Below are 23,571 nucleotides of genomic sequence, written 5' to 3'. Positions count from 1 at the left end.
GATCATACTTTCAAGGTAGAAGTCAATAAGAAAAATGAAAACCAGAAGAATCTCCAATATTTAAACATGAAAAAATGTAATTCCAAATAATCTATGAGTGAGAGAAGAACTCACAAGGTAAATCAGAAAGTATTTTGAACAAATGATCCCATAACAGTGACATCTGGGGCATATTAGTGATGGGACATGCAGTGAGCGTTGACTGGGAGACCACATGGGTTCCTGGATGAGTGTTGTTAAGGAGAAGAAAATAGAAGAGTTCAAAGAGAAAGATGAGAAATCACCAGTGAGGTCATGTTAGAAAGAAAAAAGAAACAAAAATTTCAGGAGCAGATCACTCACATTGGTTTCAAATATTGCAGAGAAAAAATTAAAGAAGAGGGTAGGCATTTAGACTAGTGTCTAGGATGTCAGCTGAGAAACCCTAATCCAAATTCAGAGTGCCGTGGTTTGATTCCCAACCCCGATTCCTGATTCCAGCAGCTTGCTAATGCAGATGCTGTGAGGCAGTAGTGATAACTCAAGTAACTGGACAATGTGGGTAAGGACTCCATTCCTGCCTCTCAGCTGTAGCCTTAGGCCAGTCCTGGCTGCACTGGGTATTTCAGAACTGAGTCAATTGAGTTCTGTCTCTTTTTTTCTGTCTTGATCTCCCCCTCTCTCTGTCAACCTCTCAAATATATATATAGGCTTTGACCGTATATTCTTGGTAAGTACTTGAAGAAATGAATTTTGACAATTTTGAGTAGGTTAAACTCCAAATGAAGAATAGAATGATTGCCCAAATATATAAATTTACACTAGCTCCAGCATGGCTGGAAGAAATGTATAAGAGAGTTCTTTAAGAAAACCACTGTCCACTATATCACCTACAGGACCAAAAAAGACTATTTCAGGTTTTACATCCCACAAGAGTGCTCTAAGTATCAGCTTGAATTATGTAATGAATGGTCTTTTTGTTATGTAACCAGAAAAACCAGAGGGCAATTTGCAATTAGAATACATGGTTCTAGTGTGTTGTAAACATAACTTTATCTTGTTTATGTATATTCTGTAACAGTGAGTTTTAATTACTTTTACATTTCCATTTTAATTATCACAACCTCTTAAATCTCCTAAAATACAACATAAAACAATGGAGGAATAAGTTAATAAAGAACTTACTGGCGATGTCTTCATTATCTCAGAGACATGTAGAGGTCTCTAGAACTGCATCTGTAAAGGAAGGTGAATGGAGGGAGTTGTGAGCGAGCTGATCTGGCTTGCTCTTACATTCTACTGCACTAAGCAAGATCATACTGTGTTGAACAAGGAATACAGAATGAGCTGAGAAATAAAAGCAATGAGCTGAAGAGAACTAATTTATATTTTTAAAGATTATTGTTCAAATCATTTTCAGTACACCATGGAAAGAAATATAATGCTGTCACTAAAACCTACATTAAAAAATGCTTGGTAAGCTCTCATTTGTGAATGAAGGTGAAATAAAGACCTTTCATAGCAAACAGAAATTGAAAGACTTTGTGGCCACTCGTCCGGCCCTGCAAAAGATACTTAAAGATGTGCTACACTCAGAAACACAGAAACACGGCCATCAATATGAAAGAAGGGAAAGGAAGAACACCTACCAGTAAAAGAGCATGGGAAGCTCAAAGCATATACTAGAAAATATTTCCAGGAAAATGGCAGGGCAAAGTCACTACGTATCAATTGTCACATTGAACATTAATGGTCTGAATTCTTCAGTTAAAAGACACCGTTTGGCTGACTGGCTCACAGAACACAACCCAACTATTTGTTGCCTACAAGAAACACATCTCTCTAACAAAGAGGCATGCAAACTGAAAGTGAAAGGTTGGAAAAAGATATTCCATGCCAACAGAAACCAAAAAAAAGCAGGTGTAGCCATATTAATATCAGACAAAATAAACTTTAATACAAAAACTGTTAAGAGAGACAAAGAGGGACACTATATAATGATTAAGGGTTCAATTCAACAGGAAGATGTAACTATTATAAATGTATATGCACCTAATTACAGGGCACCGGTCTATTTAAAAGATATGTTAAGGGACTTAAAGGGAGATTTAGATTCCAATACAATAGTACTGGGGGACTTCAATACTCCACTCTCAGAAATAGACAGATCATCCGGACAGAAGATCAACAAGGAAACAGCAGATTTAATTGACACTATTGCCCAAATGGATCTAACAGATATCTACAGAACTTTCAACCCTACATCTACAGACTTCACATTCTTCTCAGCAGTGCATGGAACCTTCTCTAGGATTGATCACATACTAGGCCATAAAGCAAGTCTCAGCAAATTTAAAAGAATTAGAATCATACCATGCAGCTTCTCAGACCATAGAGGAATGAAGCTGGAAATTAGCAACTCAGGAAACCCCAGAAAGTATGCAAACACATGGAGACTGAACAACATGCTCCTGAATGAACACTGGGTCATTCAAGAAATCAAAAGAGAAATCAAAAACTTTCTGGAAGTAAATGAAGACAACAACACAACATATCAAAACTTATGGGATACAGCAAAAGCAGTATTGAGAGGCAAATTTATAGCAATAGGTGCCTATATCAAGAAATTGGAAAGGTACCAAATAAATGAGCTTTCAGCGCACCTCAAGGACCTAGAAAAACTGCAGCAAACCAAACCCAAATCTAGTAGGAGAAGAGAAATTATTAAAACCAGAGAAGAAATTAACAGGATTGAAACCAAAAAAAACATTACAAAAAATCAGCCAAGCGAGAAGCTGGTTTTTTGAAAAAATAAACAAAATTGACACCCCATTGGCCCAACTAACTAAAAAAAGAAGAGAAAAGACCCAAATCAATAAAATCAGAGATGAAAAAGGAAACGTAACAACAGACACCACAGAAATAAAAAGAATCATCAGAAATTACTACAAGGACCTGTATGCCAGCAAACAGGAAAACCTATCAGAAATGGATAGATTCCTGGACACATGCAACCTACCTAAATTGAACCAGGAAGACATCGAAAACCTAAACAGACCCATAACTGAAACAGAAATTGAAACAGTAATAAAGGCCCTCCCAACAAAGAAAAGCCCAGGACCAGATGGATTCAATGCTGAATTCTACCAGACGTTTAAAGAAGAACTAACTCCAATTCTTCTCAAACTATTCAGAACAATCGAAGAAGAGGGAATCCTCCCAAATTCTTTCTATGAAGCCAGCATCACCTTAATCCCTAAGCCAGAGAAAGATGCAGCACTGAAAGAAAATTACAGACCAATATCCCCGATGAACATAGATGCAAAAATCCTCAATAAAATTCTGGCCAATAGAATACAACAACACATCAGGAAAATCATCCACCCAGACCAAGTGGGATTCATCCCTGGTATGCAGGGATGGTTCAACATTCGCAAATCAATCAATGTGATTCACCACATTAACAGACTGCAGAAGAAAAACCATATGGTTATCTCAATTGATGCAGAGAAAGCATTTGATAAAATTCAACACCCTTTCATGATGAAAACTCTAAGCAAATTGGGTATAGAAGGAACATTCCTCAATATAATCAAAGCAATTTATAAAAAACCCACAGCCAGCATCCTATTGAATGGGGAAAAGTTGGAAGCATTTCCACTGAAATCTGGCACCAGGCAGGGATGCCCACTCTCACCACTGCTATTTAACATAGTTCTGGAAGTTTTAGCCAGAGCCATCAGACAAGAAAAAGAAATCAAAGGAATACAAATCAAGAAGGAAGAAGTCAAACTATCCCTCTTTGCAGACGATATGATTCTGTACTTAGAGGATCCAAAGAACTCTACTAAGAGACTATTGGAACTCATAGAGGAGTTTGGCAAAGTGGCAGGATATAAAATCAATGCACAAAAATCAACAGCCTTTGTATACACAAGTAATGCCATGACTGAGAAAGAACTGCTAAGATCAATCCCATTCACAATAGCTACAAAAACAATCAAATACCTTGGAATAAACTTAACCAAGGACGTAAAAGATCTCTACGATGAGAATTAGAAAATCTTAAAGAAAGAAATAGAAGAGGATACCAAAAAATGGAAAAATCTTCCATGCTCATGGATTGGAAGAATCAACATCATCAAAATGTCCATTCTCCCAAAAGCAATTTATAGATTCAATGCAATCCCAATCAAGATACCAAAGACATTCTTCGCAGATCTAGAAAAAATGATGCTGAAATTCATATGGAGGCACAAGAGACCTCGAATAGCTAAAGCAATCTTGTACAACAAAAACAAAGCCGGAGGCATCACAATACCAGACTTCAGGACATACTACAGGGCAGTTGTAATCAAAACAGCATGGTACTGGTACAGAAACAGATGGATAGACCAATGGAACAGAATTGAAACACCAGAAATCAATCCAAACATCTACAGCCAACTTATATTTGATCAAGGATCTAAAACTAATTCCTGGAGCAAGGACAGTCTATTCAATAAATGGTGCTGGGAAAACTGGATTTCCACGTGCAGAAGCATGAAGCAAGACCCCTACCTTACACCTTACACAAAAATACACTCAACGTGGATTAAAGACCTAAATCTACGTCCTGACACCATTAAGTTATTAGAGAACATTGGAGAAACCCTTCAAGATATTGGCACAGGCAAAGAATTTCTGGAAAAGACCCGGGAGGCACAGACAGTCAAAGCCAAAATCAACTATTGGGATTGCATCAAATTGAGAAGTTTCTGTACTGCAAAAGAAACAGTCAGGAGAGTGAAGAGACAACCAACAGAATGGGAAAAAATATTTGCAAACTATGCAACAGATAAAGGGTTAATAACCAGAATCTACAAAGAGATCAAGAAACTCCACAAAAACAAAACCAACAACCCACTTAAGAGATGGGCCAAGGACTTCAATAGACATTTTTCAAAAGAGGAAATCCAAATTGCCAACAGGCACATGAAAAAATGTTCAAGGTCACTAGCAATCAGGGAAATGCAAATCAAAAGCACAATGAGGTTTCACCTCACCCCAGTTAGAATGGCTCACATACAGAAATCTACCAACAACAGATGCTGGCGAGGATGTGGGGAAAAAGGGACACTTACCCACTGTTGGTGGGAATGCAAACTGGTCAAGCCACTATGGAAATCAGTCTGGAGATTCCTCAGAAACCTGAATATAACCCTACCGTTCGACCCAGCCATCCCACTCCTTGGAATTTACCCAAAGGAGTTTAAATGGATAAAGAAAAAAGTGGTCTGCACCCTAATGTTTATTGCAGCACAATTCACAATAGCCAAGACCTGGAACCAACCTAAATGCCCATCAATGGTAGACTGGATAAAGAAATTATGGGATATGTATTCTTTAGAATACTATACCGCAGTAAGAAACAACGAAATCCAGTCATTTGCAACAAAATGGAGGAATCTGGAACACATCATGCTGAGTGAAGTAAGCCAGTCCCAAAGGGACAAATACCATATGTTCTCCCTGATCGGTGACAACTGACTGAACACCAAAAAGGAAACCTCCTGAAGTGAAATGGACACTATGAGAAATGGTGACTTGATCAGCATAGCCCTGACTGCTAATGGACAACTTAATACATTATCCCTCTTAGTATTTTTTTTGTCTGTTCTACTTAATATGACTGGTTTAATTCTGTAATTATCACACAGTTATTCTTAAGTGTTGAAAATTAACTGAAATGTGATCCCTGCTAAACATAAAAGTGGGAATAAGAGAGGGAAGAGATGTATAATTTGGGGCATGCTCAGGCTGACTTGCCCCAATTGGTAGAGTTGGAAACATACCAGGGGATTCCAATTCAATCCCATCAAGGTGGCATGTGCCAATGCCATCTCACTATTCCAAGTGATCAATTTCAGTTCACAATTGATCATAATGAAAGGACTAAGAGTCAAAGGGAGCACATAAACAAGTCTAGTATCTGCTAACACTAACCGATAGAATAAATAAAGGGGAGAGTGATCCAACATGGGAAGTGAGATACTCAGCAGACTCATAGAATGGCGGATGTCCTAAATAGCACTCTGGCCTCAGAATCAGTCCAAAAGGCACTCGGATCTGGCTGAAAAGCCCATGAGAGTATTTCAGGCATGGAAAGCCAAGACACTCTGGCAAAAAGATCTCTGTGAGTGAGATCCCAGTGGAAAGAACAGGTCTTCAAAGAGGGAGGTGCCTTTCTCTGAAGGGAGGAGAGAACCTCCACTTTGACTATGACCTTGTCTAAACAAGATAAGAGTCGGAGAACTCAAGGGGCTTCCATAGCCTTGGAAACTCATGACTGGTGCATAGGGAGATTACTGATGCCATAAACAGGAGTGTCAATTTGTAAAGTCAACAACAGGAGTCACTGTGCACTTACTCCTCATGTAGGATCTCTGTCCTTAATGTGCTGTATACTGAGGCTTAATGCTATAACGAGTACTCAAACAGTATATTTCACTTTGTGTTTCTATGGGGGTGCAAACGATTGAAATCTTTACTTAATGTACACTAAACTGATCTTCTGTAAAAAAAAAAAAAAAAAAAAAAGAAATTATCAATTCCCAACTTGACTCTCACTGGGATTAAACATGACAATAGGTCTGATCTGATTTCATCATCATTTAAAAAAAATCATCTATTATTTTTCACTTTATGTTTCTGTGTGGGAACAAACTGTTGAAATCCTTACTTAAGGTATACTAAGCTGATCTTCTGTATATTAAGATAATTGAAAATGAATCTTGATGTGAATGGAAGGGGAGAGGGAGTGGGAAGGGGGAGGGTTGTGGGTGGGAGGGACGGTATGGGGGGGAAAGCCATTGTAACCCATGAGTCGTACTTTGGAAATTTATATTCATTTACTAAAAGATAAAAAAAAAAGAAACATTCTGAAAATCAATACTAAAAAAAAAATGCTTGGTAGGTGTTAAGCATTTCTAATTGATACAGATGCACAATGCAGGGCTCCATGTTACTGTTTATAGAACACCTCTTGTGGTTGTATCCCTAGAAATCCAAATCCATAGAATTTATGCACCTTGTCATTTAGATTTTTCTCCCCACAACCATATAGAAAAAATGGACACACTGTAGTACATCATTGCAGTGCATTTTTCTGGTACTTGGTCCAAATGACACACCTTCCAGGACCCAAGCCTTCACAGACTCCTTCAACACAATAATCCTTGCCTTTGCCATTTCACTTCCTTTATTCCATGGGACATCAGTGACTACAATACTAACATACTTTGAAAAGTGTGTACCTGCTGGAATTTGCCTTATCAGACAGTCAACTTGTGATGAAACCTGGGACTTGCTTGATGGGAGATGTGGGTGCAAGCAAGAACTACAGAAAATAACCAAAGGAGGGATGGGTATTGTGGTGAAGCAGATTAAGCTGCTTCTTGGGACGAATCGCATCCCGGATCAAAGATCTTGGTTTGTGTCCTGGCTATTCTATACCTGCAATGCAACTTCCTGCTAATGTGCCTGGGAGGATAAGAACTTGGGTTCTTGCCATCCCAAAGGGAAAACCCAGATGTAGTATATGCCTCTTTATTTCAGTCTGGTAGTTATGGACATTTCGGGACTATGTTTCTGAAGTCACCTGTGTCATCCTTCTCAAAGTTCATGTGAAATTTGAAACATCACCCAGTTTTTGCTTACAGTTAACATAAGAGAGCATCGCTAAAATCTTGCTCACTCTGGGCAGAAGGATCAACAACTGCTTGGGCCTTAGCCATTCTAGGATTCCCTTGCCTAGTTCATGAAGCTCTAAGGAAAGGGTGTGCATCAGAGGGGTGTCCTTTCATGTGGATTCCAACTGATGGAGTCCACTCCTTCATTCAGCATGAACCACTTTGTTAGAGAGGAAATAGGATCTTCATCCAGAACCCTGATTTCCACCATAAACCCACTGCTCATGAAAACCACACTGTGTATAGACTTCCATGAACTCAAGGAAGGTACTGGGCAGGCCACACGTCACAGAAATGGAACAGACCTTTTACTTGTTGGTGAGACACCACAAAGACTCCACAAACCAAACTGCCCCATAGTAATAGATCTTGCACACACTTCACAGTGATTTAGATCAGGATTTGGGAGATATTTTTCTGGTATGTGGAATGCCCTCATGCTTCAAATGGATAAACCAATGTTATACAGGTCAGTAACAGGATCCTTCAGTGGCTGAGCTTGAACCACTCATACTGCACACTTTCCTGCTCATGTGGTCTGCACAGTCCCCGTGCCCCACTGCAATCTTGCATCGACCACATTCATGGAGCTTCTGTAATCAGCTTCTGAACATGTGTAAGCACACAGAGTCATTTAGCTTAACTGCTATACCACAATCTCAGTACTGACATGGGAATCTCTTGAAGCACAGCCCACAGAACCCCTTTCCTGATTCCCATTCAGAGGATCCCGTGCCACTGTGTCTCCCACACAGACTGAGGCTTATGGCTAACACCTCAATATCAGGGCTCAGCCGCCTGGGTATCATGGATGTTTCTGCTCAACACAAGTGGAGAATGTATGTCCCACTTCCCAGGGCTTCCCTGTGGCCTGTAGGATCACCTTTTCTCCTGGGATCAACCTTCAGGGATACAGAATCCATTTAATCCATCAAGCAGCATTGGGGGCCACAAAGCCTGAAATTTCTTGGAAAAGAGAGAGCAGAATGGCCAATGCTCTGAATGACCCTGAAAAATCTTCTCACATGGTTTTGTGCCAGTGGCGCCATGGCATGGGAAAACACATTTCCCACAGCCTCAGCACTCCTCCTATCAGGAAATAAGAATGATTCATCTATTTCCTAGGTACTCAGTCCTGCTGTCTGGACAGCATACATGATGTATCAGAATTCACCTGCAACCCTGTGCTATCCAAGTCAAATTCTGATGAATCTTAGCTTAGCAAACTCATGTTTCAAAGAAACGTATGAGGAATGGGGAAAATCAAATGTGAGCACAAGAGTTGATGATAATTGTCACTACTTTTATTTTAAGTTCTGGTAGTTATGTTGTAGTTATAGAACCCCTGTTACTTCATATGGATGCTTGCTTAAAGCACGAGGATAGGAACAATGACTCTATTCTACTTTAAGACACTGAAACAAATAAACAAGGTTCTTAGGGCTACTCATGTCTAACCCTTTATAAAGATGCTTGCTCTCATGTAGTGAAATCATCAGCGATGCATCAATCGATCATATTACACACTTGGGAAAACTCTACTAGTGCACATATTGGAATAAAATAGCGGGTCTCAAGTCAGGTGCATTTCAAACTCAGTGTGGAAATACAAAATTCCAACTCTGATAATTACTCAGCTAGGAACTCCTGAAAATCCATCTGTTCCTTTATCCATCTGTCCATCTGACACATCTTCACAAATCTGAGAGCTGGATCTGCATGCTGCTATAGACAAAACAAGGTCAGCACAGGGTTGCATGGAGTTCCCACTGCTACTGCTGCTCCCCTCCAAATGGGGAAGATCAGGATTGATGTGCACTTCCTTCTCTGTGCCCAACACATGATTTACCCTGCTTAAAATCCTGATTCTTCTCTAATCCTGCCATTGTCCTTGAATGACAATACTGTAAATGCAGGAAGCTCGGTTTTGAGCTTCCAGTCTTTCAGCTGTCCCCACTCAGAGCACAGTTCTGGAAACAGAACCCAGCTGTCAGCTAGCAGGAGAGGGAGCCCAGTGTTCTCATTCCACAGGTATGGAGTGGAGTTTTCTGAGAGGGGAGAGAGGAAACAGCTCTGCATTCAAATGGCACTGAATCTCCCTGCTTTCAACAAATACTAAATTTTCTTCCGTAAATATTTCTTAATTTGCTGCAACTTTAGGACCATGTCTAGAGACTTTACTTTTGTTTTACCATAATTTTGACCAGGGTTAGCACTGTGACACAGCAGGTTGAACCACCATTTCCAAGGCTTGCATTCTGTTTCACAGTGTTGGTTCCAGGCCCAGTCATTATGCTTCTGATGCAGTTTCCTGATAATACACTTGGGATGGCAGCAAAGGATGGCCCCAAGTGCAAGGCCCTTGCTACCTGCATGGGAGACCCAAATGGAATTCTGGGCTTCTGGCTTTGGCCCAGCCAAGCCTAGGACATTGGGGGAGTGAAGTGCATGATGGAGGATCTTTCTATATTTCCTTCTCTCGTTGTCAATTTGCCTTTCAAATACATAAATGAATAAGTCTTTTTAAAATAATTTTTATCATTTCTAGAATGAAGATCCACATAGTTTTTTTTGACAGGCAGAGTTAGACAGTGAGAGAGAGAGAGAGAGAGAGAGAGAGAAAGATCTTCCTTCCTTTGGTTAATTCACCAAATGGCCGCTACAGCCAGAGCACTGTGCTGATCCAAAGCCAGGAGCCAGGTTCTTCCTCCTGGTCTCCCATGCAGGTGCAGGGCCCAAGCACTTGGGCCATCCTCCACTGCCTTCCCGGGCCACAGCAGAGAGCTGGACTGGAAGAGGAGCCACCAGGACAGAACCAGCACCATGGTCCACACAGTTATTTACCCTATCATGCCAAAAACTTTAAAGCTGCATGCTCTGAGAATTGTGTTTCTAATGTCCACACAGTAATTACATGTTAGTTCACAAAAAAAAAATAAACTCAATCAAACATCTCCTATAAATGACCCACAATATTAGTTATGTGCCTTGGAAGTTGTGAAGATATTAAGGAGATCTGTATAATTATAATATTAAACTTTATTTTAACCCCTATAAAGGTGGCCCCCATGTTCACTGAACTGGTAATATCAGTGCATGTGTTGAAAAACACATGCCCGATGATAAATTTAAACTCTTAGTTATTACATGAGGTGGTTAAAGATCAGAAAAACCCACAATGATTTACTGTGTGGTTAATTTAGCAGATAATGCTGAGAAAATAAGAAACCCTAATTAAAAATCTTGCTGCACACTTTTGTGGAGTATAGTCACAATTGCTGAGAAAGTATCTGATTTTGCTTACAAAATTGATTTGATTCAATTTTTTTAAAGATTTATTTATTTACAGGAAAGTCAGAGTTACAGAGAGAGAAGGAGAGGCAGAGAGAGAGAGGTCCTCCATCCACTGGTTCACTCCCCAGTTGACCACAACAGCCAGAGCTAAGCCAATCTGGAGCCAGGAGCTCCCTCCAGGACTCCCACATGGGTGCAGGGGCCCAAGGACCTGGGCCATTCTCCACTGCTTTACCAGGCCAGAGCAGAGAGCTGGATCAGAAGTGGAGCAGCCAGGACTTGAACCAGTGCCCACATGGGATGCCTGCACTGCAGGCTGTGGCTTGACCTGCTATGCCACAGCACTAGCCCCTCTGATTCAGTTTGTAAAGGTTTCTGCAGTTGAACCCCACCAAAGGAAATTTTCATTTCAAATTTGTGGAGACATCTGCCAGGTTATCCTCCAAAGAGACTCTACCATATTATATGCCTCCCAAGTGTGAGTGTGAGGCCCTCACTTCCGCCTACCTTCATCAACAAGTGTTCTGTTATGACACAGCCTGTTTGCAATTCCTCTATCACAAAGACTGCTACCAGCCTGGGAAAGCAGTGGAAGATGGTCCAAAGGCTTGGGCCCCTGCACCCACATGGGAGGCACAGAAGAAGCTCCTGGCTCCTGGCTTCAGATTGGCCAAACTTTGGCCATTGCAGCCATTTGGGATGTGAATGAGCAGATGGAAGACCTCTCTGTCTCCCCATCTCTCTGTCTATAACTCTGCCTCTCTGAATAATTAACTAAAAAATAAGAAAAACAAGAACTGCATCTAAGAGTTCTACCTCCAAGTTGTACACGTCGGTATTTTATAAGCCAATTCAGTCCCCTAATATTGTGCTGTTCTTTAAACAAGCATTTCTGTGTGTATCCATATCCCTGCATACAGTGCATATGTGCCATATTTATTTAGTTACTTTTAGACTACAAAACACACCTGTGTGACCTTCTCCATCTCAGCCACCCTGCAAGGCAGGGCAAGGATTATCCGCTTACTCTCATTTTTTAATTTTTTAAAATTATTTATTTATTTATTGCCACAGAGTTAGACAGTGAGATAGACAGAGAGAAAGGTCTTTTTCCATTGGTTTACTCCCCAAGTGGTTGCTACAGCCGGCACGCTGTGCCTATCTGAAGCCAGGATCCAGGTGCTTCCTCCTGGTCTCCCATGCAGGTACAGGGCCCAAGCACTTGGGCCATCCTCCACTGCCTTCCTGGGCCATATAGCAGAGAGCTGGACTGGAAGAGGAGCAACCAGGACAGAATCTGGCACCCCAACTGGGAATAGAGCCCAGGGTGCCGGCACCACAGGGGGAGGATTAGCCTAGTGAGCCTTGGCACTGGCCACTTGCTCTCAATTTAAGTAGGAGTAGCTGGGGCTCAGAAGAACAAAGTGATTTACTTGGAGTCACACAGCTCATCCCTGACAAGCCCAGCATTTCTGATCCTGCATTGTGACCCTGTCCTTAAGCTGTTCTTCACTTTCTAGGCACCACTTCCCACTTGCCAGTGTGCCAGGAGCTACCCAGTCCTGTGCTCAACACTGAGGTGTCAGTCACACTCTATCAATTGGGCTGAAGCCAGACAGTGCCTCTCAGCAAAGAGGTTCATTTACTCTCACAACCACTATCTCTTGAGCCAAGCACAACATGAAGTGATACACTGGATATTGTGACACAAGGAGACAGACAGACACTTACAGGAGAGAAACAATGAAGCAAATAATTACAATGAAATGAGATGAGCCTTTTAAAGGGAGGTAGGAAATTACATTAGGAGTAAATCCCACACAGAAGTCTAGAAGCAAGTTTGAGGAAGGCAGCTGCTAGTGGTCAGGTATCTAAAGCCACCAGACCTCACCCTGAGCCCTTTCTGTAGGTCATTTAACCTCACAGCCACCAGCACTGCCCCCAGAAAGAGGCAGAACTTGAAACAGAATGCCAATCTGCATGTTCCCCTGACTAATCTGCCACTTCCCACCCTCCAGCACTTATTTCTTTACAAATTAGGATTTCAAAACTTGAGAGCTGGCAAAGAGAAAGGGAGTGCTGATTTAAATACAAACAAACAAAACAACCCTCCAGCCCCTCCTGGCAGTATAGCAGCAAGATGAGCTGGTGGGAGCCCAAGCCATACCAAAGCATGCCCAGCCTCCCCCACATCAGGCTAAGCACCCCAAGCCCCTCCCCTGGGCCACCTCCTAATTACAAAATTGCAGAGAAGGGGCAGCTGGAGCATGCACCGTCAGCTGGTCAGCAATGTGGGAAGGAAAGAGAACTCCCCATGAAGGAGCCAAGGCCACCAGGGGGACACAAGGCAGCTGGGCAAATCCTCCACAGGACTGTGCAAGAAAGGCACTGCTGGGAGCAGACCTGTGTCTCCACTCTCCCCTGCTGCTCTGCAGAATGGCATCCTCTGTCTCTCCTCCCTCCTAACCCTAACTCCCAGTCCCTCAGGGTTAAACTCCTCTTTAAAACCTTCATTCCCTCTGATGCTGTCCCCCTAGAGGAGGGACAGAGAATCCACAAGGGACAAAAGCATCACCTAGGGAGGCTGCCTGCTAAAGACAAAGAACTCTGGGCAGCATTCCCTGTGGCTCTGCTCAGCAGGAGGAGTGCAGGCCCTGGGAATCTGCATTACACAGGATGATCCCCACACTCCCCACCCCTCCTCCACCACCACCGCCACCACACATGACCTGAAACAGGCAGTCCTGACATCACAGCGTGATGCCTGCCCAGGACATGTTCAAGCCCTTCCTGTCTGTGGTTTTTCATGACCATTTCTGCTTCATATAAACATCTTAGCTACCCACCATGACCACCAGGTTCCCGGGAAGAAGAAGTAGGACCCCCTCTTTGACCTAGCCTCCCTCAGGAAAGCCAAGGCCAAGCAATGCACCTCTAATGGGAAACCAAAGATCTCTGCCAAGAATCCAAAGGACAATGGGGCTTCAGCTAATGGCCAAGTGACCAACCATGCAGAGGGCAAAATATAGAGCTGAGCATTAACTCCAGTTTAATCAGGACTCCTAATCTACCTCCCAATAAACAGCAGCAAAGCAATGTCCTCCTTTGCTCACCAAATATTTCCTGAGTGTCTCCTCTGCACTGGGCACAGTTCTGAATACTCTTGGGGTCTTCTGGTGGTAAAGCGATCACACATCATCAGGAAGTATTTGATAGTGATTTCTCTTTGCAAAGTTACTTGAAACACAAGATTGTCTGTGATGTCAGGCCTCAGAACCACACAAGCGCCAAGTCCTGAATCCCATGTTCAGTGTTGCTCTTCTGCCTCCCAAACAGCTTTGTGAGCCTGTATGGGAAGGCCTGGGGACAGGGCGAGGCAGAACTGGGTGCTCTGTGACTGACAGCGAGGTCCTGCCCCAGCAGTGAGCTGAACTCCTTCCCTTAAATCAAAAGGCAGCCATGAAAGAGCTGACAGGACTTGAGGTAGCATCTGCTTGCATCTGCTACACACATATGAACGTGAGACTATGAACACAAGCCCTACTTAAACAAGTGGACTTAGGTAACAGACTCCAGTCCAAGGTCAGCAGGCAGAGGATCAGCATTTCCCACTCCCACACTCCTACTCCACACTCCCTGGCAATCAGAACCCTTCTCTGGCATTCCCAAGCCCCAGGGGCCTCCCTTCCTATGACAAGGAAAACATTGAGCTTATTTATGCACTCAGGGTATTGGACAGTCCTCCTTCAGCCCTAGGAGGATACCCACAGACTACATGCAAAGGCCTCTCCCCAGCTATGCTTCTTCTGCCTCCCCTGTCAATCCCTGTCCAGAACTCCCCCAACTCAGGCCTGCTGTTTATTTCTCACCTGAACTAGGAGACCCCTGCAAGTCAAATACTCCACCTCCACTGAGAACAGATAACCCATCCTGCCATGGGCCTGAGACACACACATGGGGGCAGGGGCTGCAGATGTGTCTCTCTAGGCCAGAGGGTGAAGGTGTCAGTGTAACTCACGGTCTGAGCACACACCAGAGACTCTAAGACCTTGTACCTGAATACTGCTCAAGTATCATCACAGCAAACCTGTTCTATATCACCCCAATCTCCCTGACACATGAATTCTAGTAGACTGTTCATTTCAAACAACATCTGACAAAACAAATTCACAGGACAAGAAAGTATCTGAGATTGGGGATTCTCTATCCCTAGTCCATCTGACTCAGGGACTCAGTTTCTCTAATAGGAGCTCACATCTGAATCAAATAAAAGGAAAAAGAAGTCAGAGGAAACCCAGGCCTAGTCCTGGTGTGTGGATAATAATAGAGAGCAGATGGAACAGCACAGAAAAGGGGTTTTGAGCCTCTCTCCCTCCTTTCCCACATTACTATAAATGGCAAGGGAAGAGATGGTGCAGCTTCTGCTGTTTAGATACAATGTGTGCATTTTGATTCAGAGAAAGACCTCCAAATCATCAACCTAGGGTTGACCTGCAAGCATCCCTGGAAAAACTACCTGTGGGAAGAGTTCCAGAAACCTCTGGATCCCTAATGAACACTGTAGAGCCTGCTGTGCATCTGTCTGTGGGGGTGAGTGTTGAATGGCCCATGGATGGACACGTTGCCACCTGCAGATCCTGGGCTTGGGAAGTGCTCCCAAAGTGCTTCATGGCCTTGAAAAGGAAAAGGGAAATGCCTCTGGACTGAATGGATGGCCATGCAACTGCCCAGGTGCCCAGGGGGAAGCTAAGTCCCAGTGCACCAGGGAAAGCCTGGTGACCTGGGCACTGCCCTCATTCCCCCAGCAACAGCAGATCTCCTAAAATCCAGGCCCTGGTGCATGAGTCTGCACATCCATGCCCACAACCACACACCCCTCGCCCTTCCTATGCTCTCAGGCCCCCACATGACTTCCCTCTGCCTCCCACCCCCACAGCCACCTGCACCTTCCACTGGCTCCTATCACAACATGGCCCTATAGTCTGTTCTCCACTGCAGGTCTGGTCACATTCGTGCTACTGACCCAGTCTCCCAGCCTCCATCCAGAAGACAGCAAATGGACCCAGGGGCACAGCCTGAAAGAGGTGGAAGGGACCCTCCCACTCTGGTTTCTAAGTAGAGAACTCACTCATGAGTGCCACATCCTGCAAGGAGATGATGAGCTCACCAACAACTGTTAAAGCACCTGCAAGCCTCATCAGGGGTGGAGACTGGGGGGATGTCCTTGGCAAGTGAGCACAAGGAGCCCCTCTGTGGCCTTGCCTCTGCCAGGCTGGTCCTGCTATCCCTGAGGCTTCTTCCCACAGATGATCCATGTCTAGCTTCACAGCTCAGCTAATTCAGAAGACAGCTTTGAGCGGGCAGCAGCAGGGATCACTTCTGCATGGCAGTGGCTGAAAGGGGCAGGAGCAGAGCCAGGTGACCCAGTAGCTTCCCCAGGCAGAGCAGCCAGCTGTCTGCCAGCAGCAAGCAGAGCCAGGCACACTAGGCCAGACAGCTCTGTAGCCATCAGGGACTGCTCCTGCCAGCCAGGCCCCACCTCAGCTGTGCAAACATCACCTCATCCCGACAGGACAGACCCAGCAGCAGGAAAAGGAGTCCCCATGATTGTGTTGAGAGTGAGCAACCAGAAAACAACATGCTCCTCACAGGAGCCTGGGCCCCCTTGGAGAGGCAGAGGAAAAAACAGGCTCAGAGAACCGAGGAGCGGCTGAGCAGGAAGAGGGCTAGGTCTGTGCAGTCCAGAGGGATGGCCCAGGTCGTCTGGGGATTCGCTTTACCCTTCACCGGGGGCTTCTGCTCCAGCTGCGCTCCAGAGGTGGAGCTTGGTGAACTGGGCACTGCCCCCATCTCCCCAGCAACCACAGATCTGCTTAAAGTCCAGACTAGTGTCCCCACCCCTGCTTCATGACCAGAGCCCTTGGAAAGTACCTCCAACCCCCAACACCATCTGCCTGATGTCAGCCAGGCCCTGCTCAGTACAGGCTGCCCATGGCCTGGATGGGCTCAGCTGAATCTTAGGACACAGGGTCCTCCATGACACCTGACTTTACAAAGACACATCTCAGAGTACCAAATGCCACCCCCTACTCAGAGCTGAGAACGGTTTTTCAAATACATCACAGAGGAGAGCAAAGCAGAAATCCTGAGGGTGCTGTGACCCACCAGTTTCCTGCCTAAACACAAGAAGTAGCTGCTCCTAATTCAGGGAGAAAGCCTGAGGAAGCCATGCTGACAAGGGAGAGAGCTGCAGTGTCTCTACTACTCTTCTCAGCACGAAAAAAGAAGAGAGAAAAGGGTGGTTATAGAGAGGATGGAAGCACAGAAATTCCAAAAGAGAGGAAAGAAAACTTTAGGAAGTTTGCTTAAGAAAATAAAGAGATGGGGCTGGCATTGTGGCATAGTGGAAAAAGCCACAGCCTGAAGTGCTGGCATCCCACAGGGCTGCTTCACTTCTGATATGGCTCCATGCAATGGCCCTGGAAAAGAAGTGAAAGATGGCCCATGTTGTTGGGCCCCAGCCACCAATGCAGAGACCTGGAAGAAGCTCCTGGATTTGGCCTGGCAAAGCCCTGGCCATTACATCTATCTGAAAAGTGAACCAATAGACGGAAGTTCTCTCTTTCTCTATCTCTTCCTCTTCCTCTTTCACTCTGATTTTGAAATACATAAACTTTTTTTTTAAGAAAGAAAAGTAAATGAAGCAAATCTTTAATATGGGGTGTAAAAACAACATCAGCTCAAAAATTCTCACCAGGCTTGAAGCCAACTGCCCTGTCTACCCACAGCCCAAATGTTTCTTTTCTTTTTTTAAGACTTATTTATTTATTTGATTTTTTTTTATTTTCAACAGGCAGAGTGCACAGTGAGAGAGAGAGAGAAAGGTCTTCTTTTGCCATTAGTTCACCCTCCAGTGGCCACTGTGGCCAGCATGCTGTGGCCTGCACATCACGCTGATCCAAAGCCAGGAACCAGGTGCTTCTCCTGGACTCCCATGGGGTGCAGCCCATGCACTTGGGCCATCCTCCACTGCACTCCCTGGCCATAGCAGAGAGCTGGCCTGGAAGAGGGGCAACTGGGACAGAATCTGGCACCCCGACTGGGACTAGAACCCGGTGTGCCGGCGCCACAAGGTGGAGGATTAGCCTAGTGAGCCGTGGCGCTGGCCTTATTTATTTGAAAGAGTTAAACACAGAGAGAAGGGGAGACTGAGAGAGAGGATTTCCATTTGCTGGTTCACTTCCCAATTGGCCGAAATGACTGCAGCAACACCAATCCGAAGGCAGGAGCTAGGAGCTTTTTCCAGGTCTCCCACATGGTTGCAGTGGTCCAAGGGCTTGGGCCATCTCCCACTGCTTTCTCAGGCCATAGCAGAGCTGGAATGGAAGTGGAGCAGCTGGGTCTCAAACCAGTACCCATATGGGATTCCGGCACTGCAGGTAGCAGCCTTACCTACTAAGCCACAGCGCCGGACCCCCAAATGTTTCAAAACACAATTATTTTCTGGTCAAATTTGAGTAGAAGATTATAGGGCTCAGCACTCCAAGTCTCCAAGTGCCAAATAAATATTTAGTTGCCACTCTGGGTGAACGTAGCCAGAGTCCAAACAGGCACTTGGAAATCTTGAGAACAGCTGTTTCATAAGTTGTAGACATGAAATATGGGGCAGTCACACAGGACAACTGTGTCCAGTGTTCAAGTGAGACCCAGGACAGTAAGCCTGTTATGTCCCAAGAGAAGTCAGCTTTCCAGTCTATTACAAGATAAGCACCAGGAAAACACAGCTGCTTGAAATGTAAGATGGATGCTTTATGGAAGACAGATGACACCTCTGTCCTTCACTGAAAAATATCCTGAGGTGCACAAGGGCTGAGAGTTGTGAAAACAGAAGCCCATGCAGTCTGTTAAGTGTGAAACAACAGAAAGCCTGGAAAATAATTCCGAGGTCAGAGAGGCATAAGGAGGAAAGCAAAGAAATAGGGATGGATGGATGGATTTCTGGATGCCATCTCTTCCACCACATTCCACAGGAACTTACACTTGCTAAAGCAGGGGCATTCATTCCACTGCCAAAGGACTGCAAAGGTAGCACAAGTTGGCTGTCTCAAAGGTGCCTACATCATGTCCATGAGCACCTCTGCCAATGGCCAATGTCCCACAAGAAGCAGTCTTCTCAGAGGGACAGAGGCTGACTGGCAATTTGGATCAAGGAGTGAATATTCCTGGAAAATCCTCCTCTTTCCAGACCAGCAGTAACAGCAAACAGAAAAAGAGAGAGGGGGGAGAAAGTCAGGGGCAGAAAAACAGCGAAGCCCCAGTGGCTGAGCTGCCATCTTTCTGGCTTCCAGATGCTCAGACGAGAGCCACCACAGGCCTTAGGACCCAGTGGGCAGCAGCAGCAGAGCACTGTCACTCAGGAAAACCCACAGATGTCATCCTGGGATCTACACACAGCTGACTTTGGTCTGCACACATGTTGGGTAAAATGCAGTTGAGCCAAGCAAAAAAAAAAAAAAAAACTGCAAAACCTTCAGCTACAATATTTCCTGGGAAGATGAGCTTTGCAAGGCCAAGTCGTCCAGAACAGGTGAGGGTCTCTGGGGAAGAAGCACCGTGCATGGTGGGCCTGATTCAGAGCCCAGTTTCCAGCTGTGTGGTTCCCCCACCAATATATCTTCTCTTCATCTCCCCAGACAAGGCCCAGACATGGAGGAATACCGGCATCATGCTCATATGCACAAGGAACATCTGTACATGTGAGTTAGTGTGCAAACAGGAAACACACGGATACCTCCAATACTGTGGCACAGACACACAAATCTTCCTGTGTCTCTTTTCAGAAACAGCTTCTTTGTGAGCCAACAGCCCCTGGAACTGACCAGAGTTAGAACAGACTTCTTTCCCTTTCCCTTGTAAAATTAAGACTTTACATTTTCAATGCTACCAACAGCATTTCCAAATATCTATGGAGGAGCTGGCTCCATGGCACAGAGGGTTATGCCACTGCCTCCAATACTGGCATCCCCTATGAACACTACTCAAGACCTACTTGCTCTGCTTCTGATCCAGCTCCCTGCTCACACACCTGGGAAAGCAGCAGAAGATGGCTCCAGTATGTGGGTCCTTGCCACCCACATGGGAGACCCAGATAGAGTTCTGGACCCCTCTCTCTCTCTGTCTCTCTCTCCTTCTCTGTGTCACTCTGCCTTTCCAATAAATAAAATAAATCTCTATAATGTACATTGAGTGAGAGATGAGAGAAAGGTAATTACATTAACAGCCAGGATAATATAAGCCGGTTTCTAGGATTCATTAATTTGAAAACATAAATTAAACAGAAACTAAATGAAACTCAAAATGTAACCAAAAAATCATTATTTGCTACAAATTACAACCATTACATGCAGAGCTGTAACTGAAAAAATGTTACTACCTCTTAAAAAAAAAAAAAACACAAAATGAAGTACTTTGGTTACTCCCTCCAAATGAAGCCTCCATTAAACTGTAGCTGAATCCTCCCAGTCACTGGAGTTCAAGGACAAGGCTTCCTTCTCCAGCCCACAGCAGATGTCAGTAGCTGCTAGTAATGGGGAGATGAATGGACATCATCAGACACCATCAGCTTCCCCACAGGGCGCCTTTCCTAGAGACATCACTGCTAAATCACCAGAGCATGTATCTCATATTAAAAACTTCTCTTCCACATGCTAAGTACCTTGCCTGTCACCCTTCAGTGGCACTGGGTATGATCTGCAGAGGACAGCCTGCCAACAGGACAGCTCTAGGAATCCTGTTCCTGGCTGTTTCCCTGGGAGATGAATGGTCACAGGACGTGGGTGCTCAGAACGCCGGCTTGAAGCAGCTCCTCCCAGAAGAAACACACAGCTGCTGGTCCATCAGAGGCTCCATAACAGGATGCAGCCTGGGGACAAGCAAACCCCACACTGGGGCTGAGAGGAGGCACTCAGCAACCTTCACACCCACTGCCTAGAGTCCCTTCTGCTCCTCCTCCTAGGCGGCCTCATTATGGGCAATCAGGTTCATCAACCGGGAATCGGGTGACAGCACTAATCTAACAGAACAGGGACTCACTCAAGACTGGTTACTCTGCTGACAATTCCACTATGCGGAAGATAAGTGCCGTATTTTCCTAGGCCACAACTCTTTCCCCACTGCGTGGGCATCTCTGCGGGGGAAAGGGGGCACATATTTCTGGTCCCTTTTTCTGTTTTACCCCTCCTCACACTTGTACAGAGATGTCCACAGACCAGACCTTGTGCAAATTAGTAGTTAGTGCGCTCCCAATGCTAAAAATGTCTTGGGCTTTGGCACCAAACAGAAAATAAGAAAACTCGGCGGCCCCCTTACTTCCAGCTGCAGGGACTGTAGGACAGCCAGCGGGAAGCGGCACTTCGGGACAGTGAAGAACAGGGGAAAAAGTCAGCGGAGCCTGCGCAGTCCCAGCCGCCCTGAGTGCCTGAGGGCACCCCACCTTGGAGGCTGTGTGCCTGCGGAGTGGGGCCAGCAGGGCTGTGCCATCCACTGCAGCCCTGGGCTCCCTGCTGGGGGCCACCCAGCCCTGCTCCACGGGAACCGCGGCAAAATGGCCTGGTAGGTCTGAAACCGCATGGGCACTGAAAGACTCCAGTTCCGGGCAGTCACCTGCCTACATGCACCCAGACCACTGACCCAGCTCTGCACTGCGGCATTTCTCAGGGAATCTCAGCTCCAAAGCCTCTACCTGGTTGTATGTGTTGTTGTTGTTACTATTTTTGTTTTTGTAATTTTTTTTGCCTTTAGCCAGTTTTTTCTTCCCAAGAGGAGGGCTCCCTGCAGTACTTAGAACAATATAAAAATGAACTCTCCCACCCCACCCCTCCGATTGTGGTCCAATTTAAAAAAAAAAAAAGTGAGACCTTTAAAAACCTAGTACACCTCCTGGAAACCAGCATCCGGCTCGCTTAAGACTACTTTCGCTTGGCACAATAAAGCTTCTGCCTTTTTTGCTACCTTTTCCCGGCCGTTTATTGCTACACTGAGCCGAAGAAATGAACCCACCGATCCATTCCAGTAACACTGAACACCCCACACACACCCTTTGCGACTGGGAACACCCCTTGTACCCCGTAAATAAAAAGCATTAAGGAAACTTGAGAAAAGGGGAGACGCGTGACCCCCAGAGCATGGGGAAACGGGGGACAGCCTGGGTCCCTCTCAACCTTGCCGTCGCCTGATGTCACCCAGCGACCCTGGAACCCCAGCCGCCAGCAGCCCTGGCACCCAACCCCTCTGCATGGTCTCCTTATCTGCCGTGAGAATTCCGGGGAGCCCGGCAGCTCCCTTCAGGACACGCAGCGAAGCAAGGGGACGCACAGGAACAGTAGTGGCGATGGCTACAGACCAACAACAGGGGAAGGAGAAGCAGCAGGAGAGGCCCCGGTGTTGCGCTTGCAAACTGCCTGGGACCTCAGGTGCAGAGTAACAGACTCGCTGAGTGCAAATGAAGTCACTGCCCCGCCTCCCAGCGCTGGCTAGGGTCAGTGAATGAACTACCACAGTCCTGGGCTTTGGATCCACCTGTGCGCACATGCGCTCCGACGTGCACACACGCACGCAGGCGCTCGGGTGCGCACGACGTCAGGGCAGGAGGAACTCTGGAAAATGGAGTCCAGGACCAAGGCTTGCCTGCAGACCAGACTCGCTGGCCATCCTCAAGGGCTTGACAGTCTCCAGCAGGTGGAGACAGAATGGGAACTAAGAGCCTTTGCTTTTGTTTACATCTCTCCACTCTTCCCCTCCAAAAATCTCAAAGATGGGTTGCTGCCCTTATTCCTTTCTTCAACCAACATCCTTTTTAAAATTTTCTTATAAAACTTTTATTTCGAAAGTACAACTTTCGGGTTATAGCTGTTCCTCCCCCCCCATAACCACCCTCCCACCTGCAAACCATCCCATCTCCTACTCCTTTCCCTTCCCATTCTTCATTAAGATCCATTTTTAATTATCTTTATATGCAGAAGATCAACTTAGTATATACTAAGTAAAGATTTCAACAGTTTGCACCCACACAGACACACAAAGGGTAAAGTACTGTTTGAAGACTAGTTTTACCATTAATTCACATAGTACAACACATTAAGGACGGAGATCCTACGTGGGGATAAAGTGCACATTGACTCCCGTTGTTGATTTAACAATTGACATTCTTATTTATGACGTCAGTAATCACCTGAGGCTCTTGTCACGAGCTGCCAAGGCCACGGAAGCCTCTTGAGTTCACAAACTCCGACCTTATTTAGACAAGGCCAGAAGCAAAGTGGAAGTTCTCTCCTCCCTTCAGAGAAATGGAACCAACATCCTTAAGAGTGACACCCAGTGAAGCTGACCCCAATTTCAGGATGCTTTATAAACTCTGCCTTCTTCCAAAAAGTACCTTACCTGCTGCTTACCTGGAAGATTCCTCTGGGTTTTTACCTGTAACAGTCAAATAATAAATGAGAATGAATGCAAAATAATCTTTGATGAGTTGCAGAGGGGAAAGCTTAGCATCCAGATTTGAGAATAAAAG

General features: G+C 45.2%; 1 long non-coding RNA gene across 1 annotated transcript; it reads right to left on the bottom strand.

The window, feature by feature from the left end:
* Positions 1-1,162: 1,162 nt before the first annotated feature.
* Positions 1,163-22,653, bottom strand: LOC138845734 (uncharacterized). The gene is made up of 3 exons (XR_011382920.2): positions 22,377-22,653; positions 20,719-20,925; positions 1,163-1,215 (listed from the first exon to the last, which is right to left on the bottom strand). It is a non-coding gene; the product is annotated as an uncharacterized LOC138845734 (long non-coding RNA).
* Between the last annotated feature and the right edge of the window lie 918 nt (positions 22,654-23,571).

Source organism: Oryctolagus cuniculus, chromosome 16, assembly GCF_051225735.1.
Source record: "Oryctolagus cuniculus isolate XC-2025 breed Fujian yellow rabbit chromosome 16, ASM5122573v1, whole genome shotgun sequence".
In the NCBI taxonomy this organism is placed as follows: domain Eukaryota; kingdom Metazoa; phylum Chordata; class Mammalia; order Lagomorpha; family Leporidae; genus Oryctolagus; species Oryctolagus cuniculus.
Note: the sequence above shows the minus strand (reverse complement) of the source record. Positions and strands in the feature narration are given on the sequence as shown.